The following is an 18,349-nucleotide window of genomic DNA, read 5'->3' as shown; positions in this document are numbered from 1 at the left end:
TTTGTTTTTACGATAGAAAAAAAAAATCCCGGACAGTAATTGTTCTATGGATAGGAATCAACGGCTGTGCCTCTTGAATGGGGAAAAAAGCGTTGATCCCAATGATCCAAGTGCAAGTTTCTTCCTTGAACTGACTAAGTATCTTATAGATGTAATCGGATCATCTCGATCAGAAATGATCTTGACTACGTTAGAGTAAAAAGTTATCCTGGTGGAATCGCCCGTGCTTTCCGGTAAAGGAAGTTTTTCCGGGTTCGGTTTTGGAACAACCGACGGATTAGTCTCTTATCCGGATATCCGTGGGCGAGGCCCCGAGTGTGGGACCCCTGTCCCGCGCGAGAAGCGCTACTTCCGCTGCCAGTACCCCGAATCCGTTGTTCGGTGGGAACAGGGATCTTACACATACATCCATCTATATGCGTACATTCACATCTACATGCATACATCCACATCTCTATGCATACATCCACATCCACATTCTCCTCCATACATCTACATCTACATGCATACATCCACCTCCACATTCACATCCACATCTATACATCTACATCTACATACACATTCACATCCATACATCCACATCTATATACGTACATTCACATCTACATGCATACATCCACATCTCTATGCATGCATCCCTATCCACATTCTCCTCCATACATCTACATCTACATGCATACATCCACCTCCACATTCACATCCACATCTATACATCTACATCTACATGCATATATCCACATCTCTATTTACATCCTCATCTATGCATCTACTTCTACAGGCATACATCCACATCACCATTCACATCTACATCTATACATCTACATCTACATGTATACATCCACATCCACATTTATACCTCTACATCTACATGCATACATCTACATCTCCATTCACATCCACATCTATACATCTCCATTCACATCTACATCTACATGCATCCATCCACATCTCTATTTACATCCTCATCTATACATCTACTTCTACATGCATACATCCACCTCCACATTCACACTCACATCCATACATCTACGTCTACATGCAAACATCCACATCTCCATGCATAATAAAATTCTTTTAATTAATCTAGGATGATAGTTCCTAGAATATGGTAGGAAGTCCTCTTTTTATGCTTTGAATGAAATTATTTTATGCATAATTTCTATAAAACTTTTGCCATAGCTCCGCTACTATGACTGATAAATCTCAATTTTTTCTAAGGGATAAAGCTTATCATTAAGGAAATAATTAGAATGGTCTCTAATTGGATCATCAATCCATAATGGATTGAATCATTAATATGCATAAACTAAAAGCATAGAAAAAAGCTATTAATTTGGCCTCAAGCATAGCTTAATCTTGGATTAAGGAAAAGCTTTATGAAAAGCTTCATTTGGATTGAGAATGGGTCATGAGTATGACCATTTCTTGAGTGAGAGAGAGAAATTACATAAAAACCATTAGAATTTAAACATAAATGGAAATTAACTTCAATAGCATTTATTAAATTATGTAACTCTTCACTACTATTCACCAATTAACCTCAATAGCATTTAAAAAAAATCATACCAATTAAGCTTCTCAAGCTTGAGAGGGGTTGAGAAGAGAGAATCATTGAGAAATTATAGAAAAGATCAAAATTCAATATACTTACCTTATGATTTGCTTGATTCTTTATTCACGGTAGAAGCCCCCAACCAATCAATTGGTTTAGTATGTTGATGGAGCCACCAATGGGGATTGAAGAAAGAGAGAAGTATCAAAAACTAGTGAATTATTAAAGAATTCACAGTTCTTGGCTTAGGTAGAGTAGAGTAACAATGCATAAGACACTCTATATTTTGGCTTAGGTGGAGTAGAGTAACAAAGCATAAGACACTATATATTTTGGCTTAGGTGGAATAGAGTAACAAAGCATAAGACACTATATATTTTTGGCTTAGGTGGAGTAGAGTAACAAAGCATAAGACACTATATATTTTTGGCTTAGGTGGAGTAGAGTAACAAAGCATAAGACACTATATTTTTTTCAACAAGGGGAGGCTTCTATTTATAGGAAAATTTGAGCTCCTAACCAAACAAACTGATTCTAGAATTTTCCAAGTCAGTTTGGTCACTTTTTGACCATTTTTAGGTCAGTTAAGCTAACTTTTTGGAACTAGACTTGAATTAGGAGAGAGGAGAGATGAAATATCTCAATTTTTATGAGTTTAAAACTCATTCAAGCATGTGAAATATGCACCTCCTTTAAAGAACTCCCCTTCCTTACATATGTGTCATAATGGAATCATTTTAATATTGCTCATAGTTTTTTACTAATAAACCTTGTACATTTTCAACTCTTCATCTTATGTGAAATATGCACCTCCTTTAAAGAACTCCCCTTCCTTACATAGGTGTTATAATGGAATCATTTTAATATTGCTCATAGTTTTTTACTAATAAACCTTGTACATTTTCAACTCTTCATCTTATGTGAAATATGCACCTCCTTTAAAGAACTCCCCTTCCTTACATAGGTGTCATAATGGAATCATTTTAATATTGCTCATAGTTTTTTACTAATAAACCTTGTACATTTTCAACTCTCCATCTTATGTGAGCATTTAAGGGACTCCCCTTCCTTACATATGTGTCATAATAAAATCATTATACCCAAAATATCTCATATTTTTAATATTGCTCATAGTTTTTTACTAATAAACCTTGTACATTTTCAACTCTTCACCTCATGTGAGCATTTACTCATTTTTGGGTATTTTCTTTTTTACAATTTGGATTAATCTCCTCCCTACACATGGATTGATGCTATTGGCCCATAGGAACCTTAATTGGACCATAGTCTAAAGATTTCTGAAAATCTAGACCCTTAGACTAAGGTTCTTTATACCTATTTCCAATTAATTCCTATTGCACATTGAAAAATTCTTTTTAAATTTCTGTTTCAGGAAAACTCATTTGAATTAGAAGAGATATTTTTCTATCCAAAAATATTCAAAATCTGAATATTCTCTCTCTAGAATATTTTTCTCTCTCTAGGCTAAAATAGTTAGAAACAAGGTCTTTATATTTCTGAAGAGGGATTGATTACAGGGGAAGATACTAGACATCAAAAAGGGGTTGGGGGAGGAATCTTACAAGAAAGAAGGATGTAGAGAAGTCAAGGCACGCCAGTTTTGACGAGGAGAAAAGCAGTAAACAATATGACTTGTGGAAGGATATTAGCAAGATGAAATTAAATATCACTCTGGACCAAATGCTAAACCTAGTTCCCAACAACTACACACAAAATCTGATACAGACCATAATACCAAATGAGAAACTAGCAGCACATATGCCTTTGGAGGAACTTGAAAACTCGGTGGGAAGAATGTAGAAATATGGAAGCTGTTCAAGAATGTAGAAATATGGAAGCTGTTCAAGACTCTGATACCTTTATTCCAAAAGTAACCATCAGGATCAGATAGTGACAAGAGTCAGTTTGGACGGAGGGTCAGGGGTAAACATAATATGAGATAGCCTTGCTAAAAAGGTAGGGATCACTGACATGCACCCTGCTTTGTTCCAAATTTACATGGCTACCAGAGAAGGGTCTGACCTATCAGGATAATTAGGTGCACGATAGGAGTCCCAAGAAGAAGATGAAAGATGAAAAAAGATTATGAAAAGTGATAAAAAATAATTAAAAATCTATTTAAAGCCAAGGGGATCACATCCCTAGTGGATTAATGCTTTTGACATGTGGCATAATATAATTGGTCTTGGGACTTGTGCCATGATCATGACAACGGTTGACATGATCATGCCATTCATGATCATATCATTTATAACTGTGATTGCTAGGTATTCATGGGGGAGTGAAATTGCAAAAAGGGATCAGTACATATAACACTAAAAAAATAGATGATTCATGATAGTTTTTACAGCATGATTCTATAGGTGAGAGAATCATGGCCATGATTCCACTAGAATCATGGTGACAAGACGATGAGGTCCTGGCCATTAGGGGTTTGATTTGGGCCACCCTGATGCATTTGGTAATTGATTTTCACCCTCTAAGATGATGATGGGGAAGAAGTAATTTAACGTGATTTTCACCCTCTAAGATGATGATGGGGAAGAAGTAATTTAACGTGATTTTGTAGAATCACGACCGTGTTGAAGAATCTCGGTTGTGACTGTGAGTTTGTCAAAGAGGGCATTAAGTTAGTTAGTCCTCAGAGGTATGTTATGAAAAATCATGGTGTTTTCCTAGCTAGGTGCTCCATGGGGTAGGCCCAAGCATGTCTCGATAAAGCTCGTGATCTAGAGGGAGCATGTTGGTGTAGTTTTTGCACCTCCTCTATGGAACATAGTAGCTTTTGCTCCATCCATTGAATCATATAGTCCATTGAATTTGTAGTGGGTTCTTGTGCAAACCTTTCCATGGACATGTGGTCTTGCTGGTCTTCTATAGTAGCTTTGCATTTGAGGAAAGGAGTTGGGTAATTCATCTATTTTACCTCATGTTCTTGGCATATTCTATGACATCAAGTTGGGAAGGTTCTTATGGATTTTTCTCACATTTTTGTAGCTTCCCAATCGTATGTTCAGTGTGGTTATTAACTGTTGTCTCCATTTCCATCAAGTTTCAATCTTGATGATTGACTTATAGAACTCATACCTTAAACTGGGTCTTGTCTTAGGCACCCATATCTGCTTTGCTCGGGGGGTTCACTATATGTAAACTCTCTATATCACGTGCGTTCAAGGCCTAATTTAAAAACCCCTTATCTGTAAATTTTTCATGAATAAAACACACCCTTTTTCTATTCAATCTGTAAATAAATACCCCCTTTAAATGGTACCCTTATGTATGTAAAAAATGTGTAAAAAAGAGATTTAAAAAACCCCTTCTGTTGAACCCACGTGCTACGCTTACATATTTATGAGTGACCCCCCCCCAAGTTGCTTTGTTACTTGAAGTGATAGAGTTGTGTGCTTGGTTGGGACCCATTTCGGATTTCTATTTCTATTTTCACTTTTCTTGGTTGGTTCAAACGTGGTGGTTGGGGTGATTGGTTACCGATGAGGTTTTTGCACAAAAGGCTTTGCCCATAGGATTTTGTGACTTGGGTAGTCATATTTTCCTATTACCTTCATAGTATCCCTAGGCTTTCAACAATCTTTTGGGAAACCAATAGCATTGACCATGTGACTGATGGCTCTTAGAGTTTGCTATAGGGTGGGATTGAGGCCTCTACTTATGACACTTATTGCCTCCCCCTAGAATACTTGTGGTGTCTCAGATGCAGGAAGACATAGTAGCATTTTGGATGGCTTTGGTTGCTAAAATTTGAGGTCAAACTCTATGGTGCTCCGTAGTGGTAATGTATATCTGCAACCCCTTGATGACAAGTGGGTAGCCCTTTGCTCCTAATTGACTTCACAATTTACAATTCATAGCAAAGCTCCAGCCTTGTCTCAGCAGCATGTCCTCTTCTAAGGTACCTACTACTGGCATGACAAAAACCTTACACAACCAAGGATTACTTTTGGTGGAAACATTAGCTTTCAAACATCTAAAGGCTCCTATGGTTCCTAGATGTACACTTTTAACTCTGGCTGATGTGGGCTCTAACTCTGGTTTTATCAGCTTCACGCAGGCCTTATATAAGAGCAAGTTGTGTGTTACTCTTGAGGGAATCATTTGCAAAGGAGATTAGTAGTTGTCCCTCCCATAGAGAGTCCTACTTTGAGTTGTGCAAGATCTATCTCAAGGTCCTCCTACTCAATTAGGGTTAGTGTACCATGTTTATTTGGAGTATTAATCTACTTTTTTTTGCCTTGGCATGGGCTACCATTGCCTTAGCCACTTCTTGTGCTTCTTTTTTCAATCTTTTTTGTCTAGTTTTTCTAGTTTCTTTTTACATGCATGTTTCAACATGTCTTGGGTTAAGGACCCATAGTATTTCTTAAGTTTGCTACCATTTGTGTAGCTCTACATATCAATGCCATCAATGGTCACAATGTAGGCTTCACCCTAGGGGGTGAGCTCCATAACCCTAAATGGCCCTAGCCCTCAGTATTTTAGTTCTTTCTGCTTGGAAGAACCAAACCTGTACATAAGTACTCGGTCGCCCTAACCATTTATGTAGCCCTACATCTCAATGCCATCAATGGTCTCAGCTGCACCTTGGGAGGTGAGCTGTGTAACTCTCAATGGCCCTAGCCCTTGGTATTTCTTTTTTTTTTTTTGCTTGGAAGACCCTACGCCATACATAAGTACTAGGTTTCCTTCCTTTAACTCTTTATATTTCAGGTTATGGTCAAACCACCATACATAACTACTAGGTCGCTTTCCTGTAGCTCTTTAGATTTTAGGTTGTGGTCGAACCACGATTTGCCATCTGAGATTTTGTACTATCATGCCATGTAGAGTAATTATTCTAGTCTTATCAAGATTTTGTAATTCAGCCAATCTTTCCAAGTCTAGATCATTACTTCTTAGGCGTTCTTTTACAACTATCCTCAAGCTTGGCACCAAATATTTCATAGGCATCACTGCCTCAATTTCAAGAAAATGAGTAGGTCCTATAGGCCCACATCATGGCTATTGGTTTATGTTCTAAATCGTTTCGTCTAGCTTCCACAGTCTTAGTCAGGATACCACCAAGGACTCTTATTTGTAATTTCTACTTGCCCATTAGCTTGAGGGTAGAAGGGTGATGGCTTATGGTGTATCACCCTAAATCCTATCAATAGGTGCTCAATTACCTCATTGAGAAAATAGGAACCCTTATCACTGAATAGTTCCAGGGGACACCCAAATTTGGATATGATGTACTCTTATTAAAATTTAGCAATTGTATAAGCATCTGCCTTTCGAGTAGCTTTTTCTTCAGCCCATTTTGTGAAATAGTAACTAGCCCCAACGGGGACTTGTAGATATTGCATGGTTGGGATAATAGGCCCAAAAAATTATATTCCCCATTTCTCAAAGGTTATTGCACAGTGATTAAAACCAATGGCATTCTGTCTTGTCCATGGTAAATGTTAAAGCATTGACATTCGTCATAGTGTTTAAAAAAATTCCAATGCATCACCATACATTGTTGGCCACCATAACCCAACTTGCAAGATTTTCCTTACTGTTATTCCTGCAAAATCTCCTTTGGTGATTCCACTAATAGTCCTCCTCCAAGATGGCCATGAATGCATCCTCCCTAACACCAATCTCAACATGTGATCTTTGCCTAACTTATACAATTAGTCACGATTAATTGATAAGGTGCGGCTATCTTAATAAGTCATCGCATCCTATCCTTATTTAATGGCTTATCCTATGGAAATACATAGGCAAAATACTCAGATGTTTCTTCACTCCATTTTGGTACCATATCTAATTTGAATAGAGTAGAATTTGGTAGCTCATCATCAACACCAATGGCATTTTCCTCATCAGGTATTCTCAACATCTAGTTTGCCAGTACATGTTGTGATATCTTCCTCACTTTGACCATAAAATAAAACTCCTTCAATAGCAACAACCAACATGTAATTCATCGTTCCCTACAAGGCTTGTTGACCAAATGCAACAAAGCTTGATTATGTACAAACAAGATAAAATTATTAGCCAACAAGTAGTGTCTATACTTTTTCACCGTATACACTTTCCAGTTGTTGACTCACATAACGAAGATTTGGTAATCCAATTTATTCTCCCCTCACTATGCTAGAACACACCCAATCGCAAAGTTTGATGCATCAATATGCACATGGAACATGAGTTCCCAATTTGGTGGTCTCAAGATGGGCACACTCTAGTGGATAATACCCTCTTTAATTCATCGTATGCCTATGTTGACACTCTTTGGTCCATTAAAAGACAATAAAAAGCTTATACAATGGCTAGATGATGCTAGCATAGAACATGATAAACCTCCTGTGTGGTATAATAGTCGACATATCCCATAGACCATCATACTCCCTTGTAGTTGGTGGGTGTGGCAGAAGCTCTAGGATGAGTTTTGCCTTACTATCATCTATGGAGATTCCATTTTTGGACACAATATGACCCATTATCACTCCATGCTTTATCCAAAATTGACATTTCAAAGGGTTTAGGGATATGCAATACAATCGACACCTCTCAAACATCTTTTTCAGGTCAGCTAGCTGGTCCAACCATTACAAATGTACATAGAGATCATAGAGAAATACCTCCAGTCATTTTTGTAGGTAATATTTGAAAGCTGGGCTCATTAATATCAAGAAGGTTATGGGAGTATTGGTCAGTCTAAATGGCATGACCTTATACGTAAAAGTCATTTTCCATGTGGTGGTGGTGAAAGCAAATTTATGCTGGTCCTCAAGTGCAATTGATATTTGGTTGTATCCTGAGAGCCCATCCAAAAAACCCTAAGCTTCTGCACCTACCACCCTTTCTAGAATATACTCTCTGTATGGAAATGGGTAATGATCTCTGTGGGTAGTAGCTGCATTCACCTTCTTTAAACCGACACACACACATGAATCTTTTCATTTTTCTTAGCTACAATCATGATTTGTGATACCCAATCTGTGTGCTCAGTTTCATAAATGAAATCTGCATCAACAATTTCCTCCTTTATAATTATTGAATATTTTGGATTCAGTTTTGGTAGGGGCATTGCTTGACCAGTATTGAACTTTCCATGATAGGGATGGTGTGTTACACCACTTCAGGGGTGATACTCCCTTCATTTCTTTATAGCTCCAAGAAAAAAAGTCCTTGAACTCTTTTAAAAGATTTATCAATGCCTCTTGTTCCTACCAAGGTGAGGTCCATGGCAATGAAGAAAACTTTGGGAACCTTGCCAGTCTCTACAATATTTACTTCTTTCACTTCAATAGGTTCATCATATGAGGATCCTGTTTGATCACCCCTCGAACGTTGTGCTCGTATAGGTGAACTACTTTTTGTTGAAATGTCAAGCTCGTATACAGCTGGAGGATAGCACATGGGTGCTGACAGAGTGACAGTATGGTAGATAGATATCGTGTGGTGTGTTTATGACCGCGTCTAGCTGGTCATGTGTGGTGTGGACATTACATTAGGTTTACTTTGTAGTGTGGACATAACACTATGTTGTGTTCCTCTTTGTGTGTGAGAGAGTGATGATGACTATGGCTTCTCTCCTTCTTTATGATTGATGGTTATGGATTAGGGTTTGCTTCTCTTGTGTGTGTTCCCTCCTGCTTCTGTTTTTTATCATGGTATCAGAGCCAAGAGCTCATTAGCTGTGTTGTGAGAGTGAGTGAGAGAAGAGGGAAGAAGAAGAAAAAGCTGTGAAGGAAGCCATTGGAGCTTGGAGCAAAGGAAAAGCTGTGGAGCACACATCGGCATCAGATCTGAGAGCTAAGGACCATTGGTAAGTGTAGCAAGACCCCCTCTGCGGATTGCAGGTATCAAAGAGCAAGATCAGTGAAGATTGAAGTGCATAAACAAGCAGAAAATTTCTAGTTTTGAAGCTTTCATGGAAAGCTTGTGAAGGAATGTATTTTGTCAAATGTATTGGGGCAAATACAAAGGAAACACAGAGGTTCTCATGTATTGTGAAAGGGCACATGTATTAGCAACACTGGAGCAAACCATTGCATGAAACATTGATGTATTTCAGAAGATTTGTGAAAGAAAAATTCTGGTTTTTTTGACTCCTGCAAACCAGAGAATATATGCCCCGTGGAGGATCAATTAAGGCAATTCTACTCAAAATTGGAGCTAGCCCTTCATACCCATGATAAATTAGATCATTTCTAAGAGACCTATCAACTCATTTGTTATTTCCCCTCTCTCCTAGAGCTCCAGGAGCAGGCGGCGCATGCTGGAGCAGGTTCTTGGACAGGTTGCATAGTATTTGGTCTAATTCATTCATTGTTACTCCATTTGATGCCATTCAAAGCTTAGGGAGTTTATCAAAGACATTGCTAAGGTCTTGTGATGCTTGGTTGCAGCTCATTTCATGAATTTGGAGCTCATTGAAGTCATTTATCAGAGGTGTGCAGGTTTGCAGAAAGTCTGTCCAGAAACAGAGCAGTTTTAATCAAGGCATTAATCCTTGTCTATATCAAATTGGCCTAATTCCTTTGGTACAAGTAAAGTCCTATGAGTTGCTAAACTTTTGATTCAAAAAGTTTTGAATTTGGATAATATTTTAAGGAGATAGAGCACTTTTAGTGAGAGGTGGTACCTGACAGATGCAGAAAAAAGCAAACCAGGGAGCTACAAAAACTGGTGGTTCTCATTCACCTTGAAGAATTTGATCAAACCCTTCTAGGATATGTTGGAGAAATGTGTTGGGAAGCCAATTCAAGTTGAATTATTGAATTTGGACAAGATTTGAAGGATTTAGAGCATAATCTTGACTGGTTATTGGCGAGAAATTACTGGCAAGAAAAAAAACCAGAAATTTTTTTGTGAAGAAGTATCATTTGGTTTCAACTTTGATCGACGAGTGTACATTGTTGGTGAATCATTGTGGGATGTTAATGCACACAATTTGCAAGCATTTGATGTGATTTGGAGAGATTTGAAGCTTTACAGGTCCGGCATACAACTTGTCAAAGGGGTACATCTACTATATTTTTGCAACAATGGGAGATGGTCCGATACAGATTGTTGGAGAGAAGCTTGACCGCACTAACTTTCAAGTGTGGAAGTTTCGAATGAAGAGTTTTTTGAAAGGCAAAGGTTTATGGAGTCTTGTCTCGGAGGAAGACCCGGAGCCATACCTACCTCCTCAACCAAATAATGCTCAGCTACTGGCTCACAAGCAATGGGTAGAGCGGTCTTCGAAGGTGTTGCATTATTTTTCAATATGTGTAACAGATGCCTTGCTTATTCACATCTAAGATGCAGATACACCAAAAGAAGCATAGGGTATATTGTGCCGAATGTATGAGACAGACACTGGTGCAAGGAAGATACAACTAAAGCAACAAATTCACATTGTAACATGAAGGAATAGGAGTATACATGAGTATGTTCAGGAAATCAAGGGTTATGCAGATTCCTTGTCATCAATCCATGCCCCGATGGATGATGATGATTTGGTTGCTCTCACATTGCGTGGTTTAGGCAAAGAATACAAATCTTTTGATACTTCCATCTCAGTAAGGTTGGGAGGAATGCCAGACTTTAATGAGCTTGTGTCATTGCTCATTGTGGAGGAATTGAAGCTTGGCCTTGGTGGTATGAGTGTTACAGGTGGTGCATCCTTGTCAAGCAATGATGAACATGCAAGGAATCAGGCTTTTTACTCATCTAGAGGCTTTCGAGGCAGGGGGAGATTTACCCCTCGAGGCCGTGGAGGACGTGGTTGGAATGACAGGTCTACTCAACCACAATCAAATCAGAATTTTCAGAATTCACAGTCATCATTTGGATCACGTTGTCGTGACGTGTGCGGTCTAGCCGGGAACACACTGGGTGTCTGGCTGTGAGAGTTACATCCAAAATCCCAGTAAAGAAACACAACATATAATTCTTCAAGGGGCATCACATTTATATAAACATCATCACAATAAAAACCATGAGCAAAGAGAGCTCATAATCCCATAAACACCTTAAACCATAGCCAACAGGCCCACAAAATTTGTCCATGATTACTTCCAGCTCCCTGGACTACTCCACCTGCAGATTTAAGCGGAAAGCTGTTGCTAGTAACGGAATGCACATAAGGGATTCATCCACGCTCATCATGGCCCCAGCATTATCAAACTCGCTGCAATAATTTGGTGCAGAAAAGATGGTCACCAGATGCCTCTCTGCAAAGAACTCATAGCCTTCCTCTACAACCTGATGTGCCCGGCAAATGAGATCCAGGTCATGCTTCTGCAGGAACTCATTTACTCTATCAGTCCCAAAAGTGTAAGAAACCCCTCTGTCATTCTCACCCCAACCTGAGATGTCTTTGTCTGGGTCAGACCATAGTAAATCACACAACAATCCCTGATCCGGAACATCTGTGGGACGTGGAATACTCTTTATTTAATCCAAACTACTCAAATCAGGAGAAAGCCCACCATCTTTGACTAGATCAACCTGACAAGACTTATCCGATGCCAGAATTTTTGTCCATATGAAAACAAGAATCTGTCTGAGCTCAGATGCAGTTGTCCGGAGTAACTTCAGTACATATGGGAATATTCCGACAGAAAGAGCCAAGTCAACAGCCCATGCTCCCATATCCAAAAATCTGCCTAGTAGCACCAGGGCACGAAATCGATGTGACTGACTCAGAAGCACCTGGAGAACGATTGGCAGCTGTTCTGGCGGTTTTTTTTCCTTTCAGCTCCATGGTGTAGCCATACTTCGAAAGCTGTTAATTGCTCAGTGAAAAAGGGACTTGGATTGAATTCAGCTGAGTCATTCAACAATGCAGGAAGCTGAGAAAGGCAGATCTCGGCGGCCATATCCCAAGCGTGCCACATGGGGTGTTAATGGGTAGGCGGTAGTGCAGAGCTGCCGGATCTCATTCTCTGAGAGCTGCACCTGCTTGCCGGGGCCGGGCTTCCCCTTCGAGTAGGCGAGCTCCCCTCCGTCGTCCACCACGGCCGGATTCCCCTCTGGGCGGCCACCTTCTGGATTTTTCGCCAGCTTCTAGGCTACGTGCTGGTAGCTACGTTGGCCCCCTCACAAAGCTTCCATGTGGCCCTTTATATTATTGGCCACTTGTATCATATATTTCATTTATTTTTTCTTGCCTCAATAATGGCCACTCACATCAATGCTCCTCACACATGAATTGGAGTGTCCCATCCTGTACACCTTCATACAGCTTCCAATGCCACTGTATCTGAGTGAATACCTTCCATATCTGTCCTTGCTGCTCAAGGCCCAGATTCCACATAAGTTGTTCCATGAACATGCTTTCACTCCATAGACGTGACCAAAGCTGTCGTGACGTGGACGTTGTCGCTGGGAAAGCGCGAGGCTTCTGGCTGTGAGAGTAAGTGGTTGATTACAACTTTCAAAAATTGCAGCCTGGAACTGCAGCAGTGCTGCTGGCATGGCTGTCTCATGCATTGTGTCCACCCAAAGCCCCCAAGGCCATTGATCTTTGAGTGAAATCTAAGAGTGACTTCCTTTGGTGTTCATTCATATGTGGTAGGCTAGCTCGAAGAAGCTCTATGGGCATCTCTTTACTCATTGTTCCTGCAGCAGCTGCGTTAATAGCCACATACCTTCCTGGTGGTGAGGACATTGCCACTGAGTGTAGGATGCTATCGAACTTGTTTGTACAGTATTTGTACAGTAAAAGAAAGAAACTATCAAAGGTTGCTTGCCAAATTTCTCTATCCTCAAAAGGGAACGCAAAGCTAGAATCAGTTAAGAGATCTGTGGCCCTGTCAAGAGCAGACCTCAATATCAAACTGGCCCCATCACCAGATGCACTACCAAAAGGTCTAAGAGGAGGCTGCTCAGAAGAAAGCACAACAGCTGCTAAACAATCACTTATCATATTTAGATCCATTCGGGCAGCACAGTTAGCTACTGTGTTTGCCAATTTTGAAGTGGCTGCTGCTGCATCTGAGTAATTATTGAGATCCAGAAGCCCTCCCTGGACAGAGCCATCATACTGCCTGCATCCTCCATAGCTGCCGCTATCTGCTGCAGCGCCCAAGACAAAACACACAGGGCTCTCCTCATCAACGAGGAGGCCCTGTTCCCTGGTTACCTGCCGTCTCCCTGTAAGGCCATTCCCCCCTTCTCTTCCAGCTGCCTATCTGCTGCAGCCCCCCCCAGCTTCTCGATGAACCTTGTTGGCGGCCGTTCAAACCTCCACGCCACCATTCCAGAAGTAGGCCATGCAAATTCTAATTTTGTTTTATTTATTTGGAAGAAAAAAAAACCATGTTATTTCCTTTTCACACCAATCTCATGGCACATGGCCCCATCATCAATTGCTTGCCGGTTTCCACACATTCAAACCCAAGTAGCTGATATCATCTGCTGCCAACCACGTTCCGGACAGGCCTTCTACAAGCCCAGATTCCACATAAGTTGTGCCATGAACATGCTTTCACTGCATAGACGTGCCACAGCACGACATCAACCCCCTCTAAACCTGCACATCCTCCGGTATGTGCCACCAAGTTGCTATGTAGGCTAATCTTCTTCAAATCTATACTGATTTGCCTTCATCTTTATCAAATTTTGGCACGTTATCTTCAGCTTTTTCATCCTCTGAACCCACATTCTCATCAAGGCTTTTCTGACTGGTTGAATTTCCTGTATTGATCATCCTGCTCAAAGGCACTTCCCATGATGCAAGCGTGCATCTTCATCATAACCACTTTCGACAACATATCCATGAATGAAATTACCCCTATGATCAGCTGATGTACTGGCGCAAGCTTTCAAAGCACTAACAAAAATGGTATCCTTTGGCTCCATCCCTTCCCGCAGCATTTGCTCAAAAAGATGGAGAGTCTCCTCACCCCTCCCATGCTGAATCCCTGTATGCTAAGCTGGCTGGCCACAATTGAGTCTCTCTACCAGCTGCTATAAGCATCTGAAAGTCATTCCTTCATTGTGGTTTCTTGGATGGATTTTCCTCATAAGGTTTGCCTTACATACAACTGAGCATGTTGAATCACCTGCAGGTGGAGCCGTGAGTTCTAACAAACTGTTGAGTGTCTGAAGTAGTGTGTGAAAAGGAGAAGGGATAGTTGTTCAAGTTGTAGACTGTGTTCCTGACCCCATTTCCCCTTCATACAAAGGCAACAAAGCGCCTTGTTCTCAATGCTCCATTAAGGTGGAAAGACCATTGTGCACTCTCAAATGCTTCAAGGATGGTGGTAATGGAGTCATGAAGCTGCACTGCCATAAAACCCATGAAGCAAAACTTGATTGTGTTAAACGGCCTCCTCCATATCTGCATACAATGCAATTGAAGTCCACCCTGACTCAAACTTTCCAGAAGATTGATGCACCATATTCCCAACATCAGGCGAGCTATTTGGCAGCTTCTCTCTTGAAAAACTCCTTATCATTTGATTTCCAATACTGACTGCATCATCCCACCTTCCCTCTGCAGCATACATGCTTGAAAGTATCACATAAGGTGCTGTATATTGTGGATCCAAATCAATAGCACATTTGGTGACAGACTTTCCACGCTTCATATCACCGTGCATTCTACATGCACTGAGTAACCCCATCAATACAAAGGCATTAGGTTGAAGCGGCATCCCATCTAGAAGGTTCTCTGCTTCATCAAGACATCCAACTCTTCCAATAAGGTCAACCATACATGCCTGGTGCTCCATTGTTGGACTGAGGCCATAATCTGCACTCATGGAAGTAAAGCAGCAGTAGCCCTCATCAACCAGGCCAGCATGACTGCAGGCAGAGAGAAGGCTCGTGAAAGTTGCATTATTTGGTTTCACATTTTCTTCTGTCATTTGCAGAAAGACATGCATGGCCGCCTTAGCATGACCTTGTTGACTGTATGCTGCAATCATGGCATTCATAGAGGCAACATCCTGTCGACAGATTTTGTTAAAAGTAGAAACTGCATCATCCATGGCCCCACATTTTCCATACATGGTGATAAGGGCAGTCAGCACGACAATATTGGACTCCAATTTGCTGCTAACAACCCATGCATGGATAAATATACCCTCTTCTAACGCTGCCACACTGCCACATGAGCTCAGAATGCCTACGAAGGTAACATCATCAGGCCTCATGCATTGTCCCTGCATGTGCTGGAAAAGCTCAATGGCCTCCTCATAGTATTCCTGCTCCACAAAAACTGTCAGCATCGCATTCCAAGCAACCACATTCCGCTGTTGAATCATGTCAAATGCCATACATGCATCCTCCATGGATCCACTCTTGCCATACAGATTTATTAAGGCAGTTCCAATAATCACATCTTGCTCTAAGCCCATCTCAGCAACACATGCATGGATTAGTGCACCCTCTGCCATAGCTTTGAGGCCTGAACATGCACTGAGAATGCTGACAAATGTAACCTTGTTTGGCTTCACTCCCTCATATTGCATTTGCTTGAACATCTGAAAGGCTTCTTTGCTATGACCATAATGAGCACAAGATGTTATCATGGCTGTCCATGAGACCACATCACGCATCTTTAAGGGCCGCCAACGTTGAACAAGCACTAAGTGCACTAACAAGAGTGACTTCATCCGGATTCATGCTCTCTTGCTCCAGTCTCCAGAATAGTTGAAGAGCCTCCTTGCCACAGCATTGTTGAGCATACACCGTGATCATGGCTGTCCAATAGATCAGGTTGTGTTGATGTGATCTGACAAATGTGCACCTTGCGGCATCCACATCTCCTAGCTTACCATACATGCTGACAATGGCAGTCCCAACGGCTACATCTAATTCAAGGCTGTTACTGATTAGGCCTACATGGATCTCCTTGCCCTTCCTCAGGACTTCTGTGTTTCCACATGCACTGAGAGCACTTAAGTACGTGACCCTGTTTGGTATGACATTTTCCAGCTGCATAGTCATGAAAAGTTGGAGAGCTTGCTTGTGATAACCCTGCCGTACATAAGCCGTAATGATGGCATTCCAAGAGACGACATCACGATGTCTCAGACCATTGATGACATGGCGGGCATCATCTAATGCCCTGAGCTTGCCGTACATACTGACAAGAAGGTTGGCCAGGAAGGTATCTTGCTCTAGCCCCAATCTTCTGATGTGTGAATGGAGGCGTTTGCCCTCGGAAAGGGTAACACATTTTTTTTTTAACACAGAAAGAATACCCTGCCATTTTGTGCATGATTTTGCTCTTGTAGCTATGGCATGTTGATGCCGCTCTTCATGTGTGAAATGTTTCAGCGTGTTTGCTTCTGCGGCCCTCCAAGCCACCATATGATACATCTAAACCCATGCAGTTTTTTATGATGTTGCCCTGCAAGCTACAGAATATATCAACCTAAATTGGCAAACCATACCTGCTTGACATCCATCTTTGGTCTACATATGGATGTAACGTGACTACATGACATGATAGTGGCGGGTTACGCCCAACCTTCTTCTCACACCAGAACTGATGGTCCTCCAACTCAACTGGCGGCGGGCGGGGATCATCTGTAAGCTTCTCAGACAACCCAGCTCAAAGTGTCGAACACCGACAGCTAAAGCAGTAACACATGTTCTGAACAACGAAGAGAGCTTTAATCTCCATGTTCATACACTCAATTCTACAGCATTCTGCATTGGCATTCCTTTTATCCTTCTGATGTTTTGGGCTTTCTCTATGTCGAACCATTCATTCAGATTATCATTGCATACATTTAGCCCTGTTTTTCAAAGAGTTTCTTTCAGATATCCTGACAATCAGAGTACAAAGAAGTGTCCACCTTTCCGGCATTCATGAGATCTTGAGCATTCTATCTGTTTTGCAACTTGTAGGGAAGACCTCAAGTCAATACAAGCTCCTCACCTTCCTCAGCTATCAGAAAGGTCGAGTGTCGTAAGCCCTTGAGACAAAGGGTTAGCTTCAAGTCGCTACAAGCTCCTCTCTATCCTTGGTTATTGGAATAGATGAGTGTCATAGGCCCTTGAAGTGGCAAGAATGGATCAAGTCATTGCAAGCTCCTCTCCTTCCTCAGCTGTCGAGAAGGATGAGTGTCACAAGCCCTTGTTGCCCATTCTACAGTCCTAAGAGAGAACTACAAGTCTATACAAGCTCCTTGCCACCCCCTTCTCCTAAGGTGAACAAGTGTCATAAGCCCTTGTAATCCTTCTTCTTCCTTAATAGTTTTATTATGGAAGACTACAAGTCCTATAAGCTCCTGGCTCTCTCTTTTCGAGAAATGCATCAGTGTCATAGGCCCCTATAGCCTTCTTTGCTTTGTCTGCCATTATTTTTACCTCCTTTGCATCCTTGTCATGCTTTAGAAGTTCTCCAAGCAGCTAAGATATAGCATCATTATAGTATATTTCCTTCATTTTTGTACCTGCCTTTCAGAAAGCCCTGATTGTGTATCTATTTGCTCTAATTTTCCTCAAGCATCATCTTGATTTGTATGTCATCTTGCATGTATCCATACATTCCAGATATCATATCGTTTTTCATCCAGCATTCAAATCAGATAACATTACCTTTGTTTTCCCACTTCACCCAGCCTTCTTTCGACTGCCTGTTGCTGTTGCATGTAGAGCACAAACGCCTGAAACATCTGCATGGTGTTGACGTCCGGACGAAATCCTTGCTGCTCCTGTTGATCACCCATGATTCCCCTTCTACTCTCACCCCAGCTGTTTCACGTCGGGTTCACCAAAGCTGTCGTGACGTGGACGTTGTCGCTGGGAAAGCGCGAGGCTTCTGGCTGTGAGAGT

The 18,349-nt window shown here is 41.1% G+C and overlaps 1 pseudogene; it reads right to left on the bottom strand.

Moving 5' to 3' along the window:
• Nucleotides 1-14,877: 14,877 nt before the first annotated feature.
• LOC147621437 (putative pentatricopeptide repeat-containing protein At1g68930 pseudogene) lies at nucleotides 14,878-16,092 on the bottom strand (annotated as a pseudogene).
• Nucleotides 16,093-18,349: the final 2,257 nt, after the last annotated feature.

This window comes from Cibotium barometz, chromosome 30 (assembly GCF_041138505.1).
Source record: "Cibotium barometz isolate CiBa-2024 chromosome 30, ASM4113850v1, whole genome shotgun sequence".
NCBI classification, from domain to species: domain Eukaryota; kingdom Viridiplantae; phylum Streptophyta; class Polypodiopsida; order Cyatheales; family Cibotiaceae; genus Cibotium; species Cibotium barometz.
The sequence above is the reverse complement of the archived record's forward strand: the minus strand, read 5'-3'. Positions and strand labels throughout refer to the sequence as shown.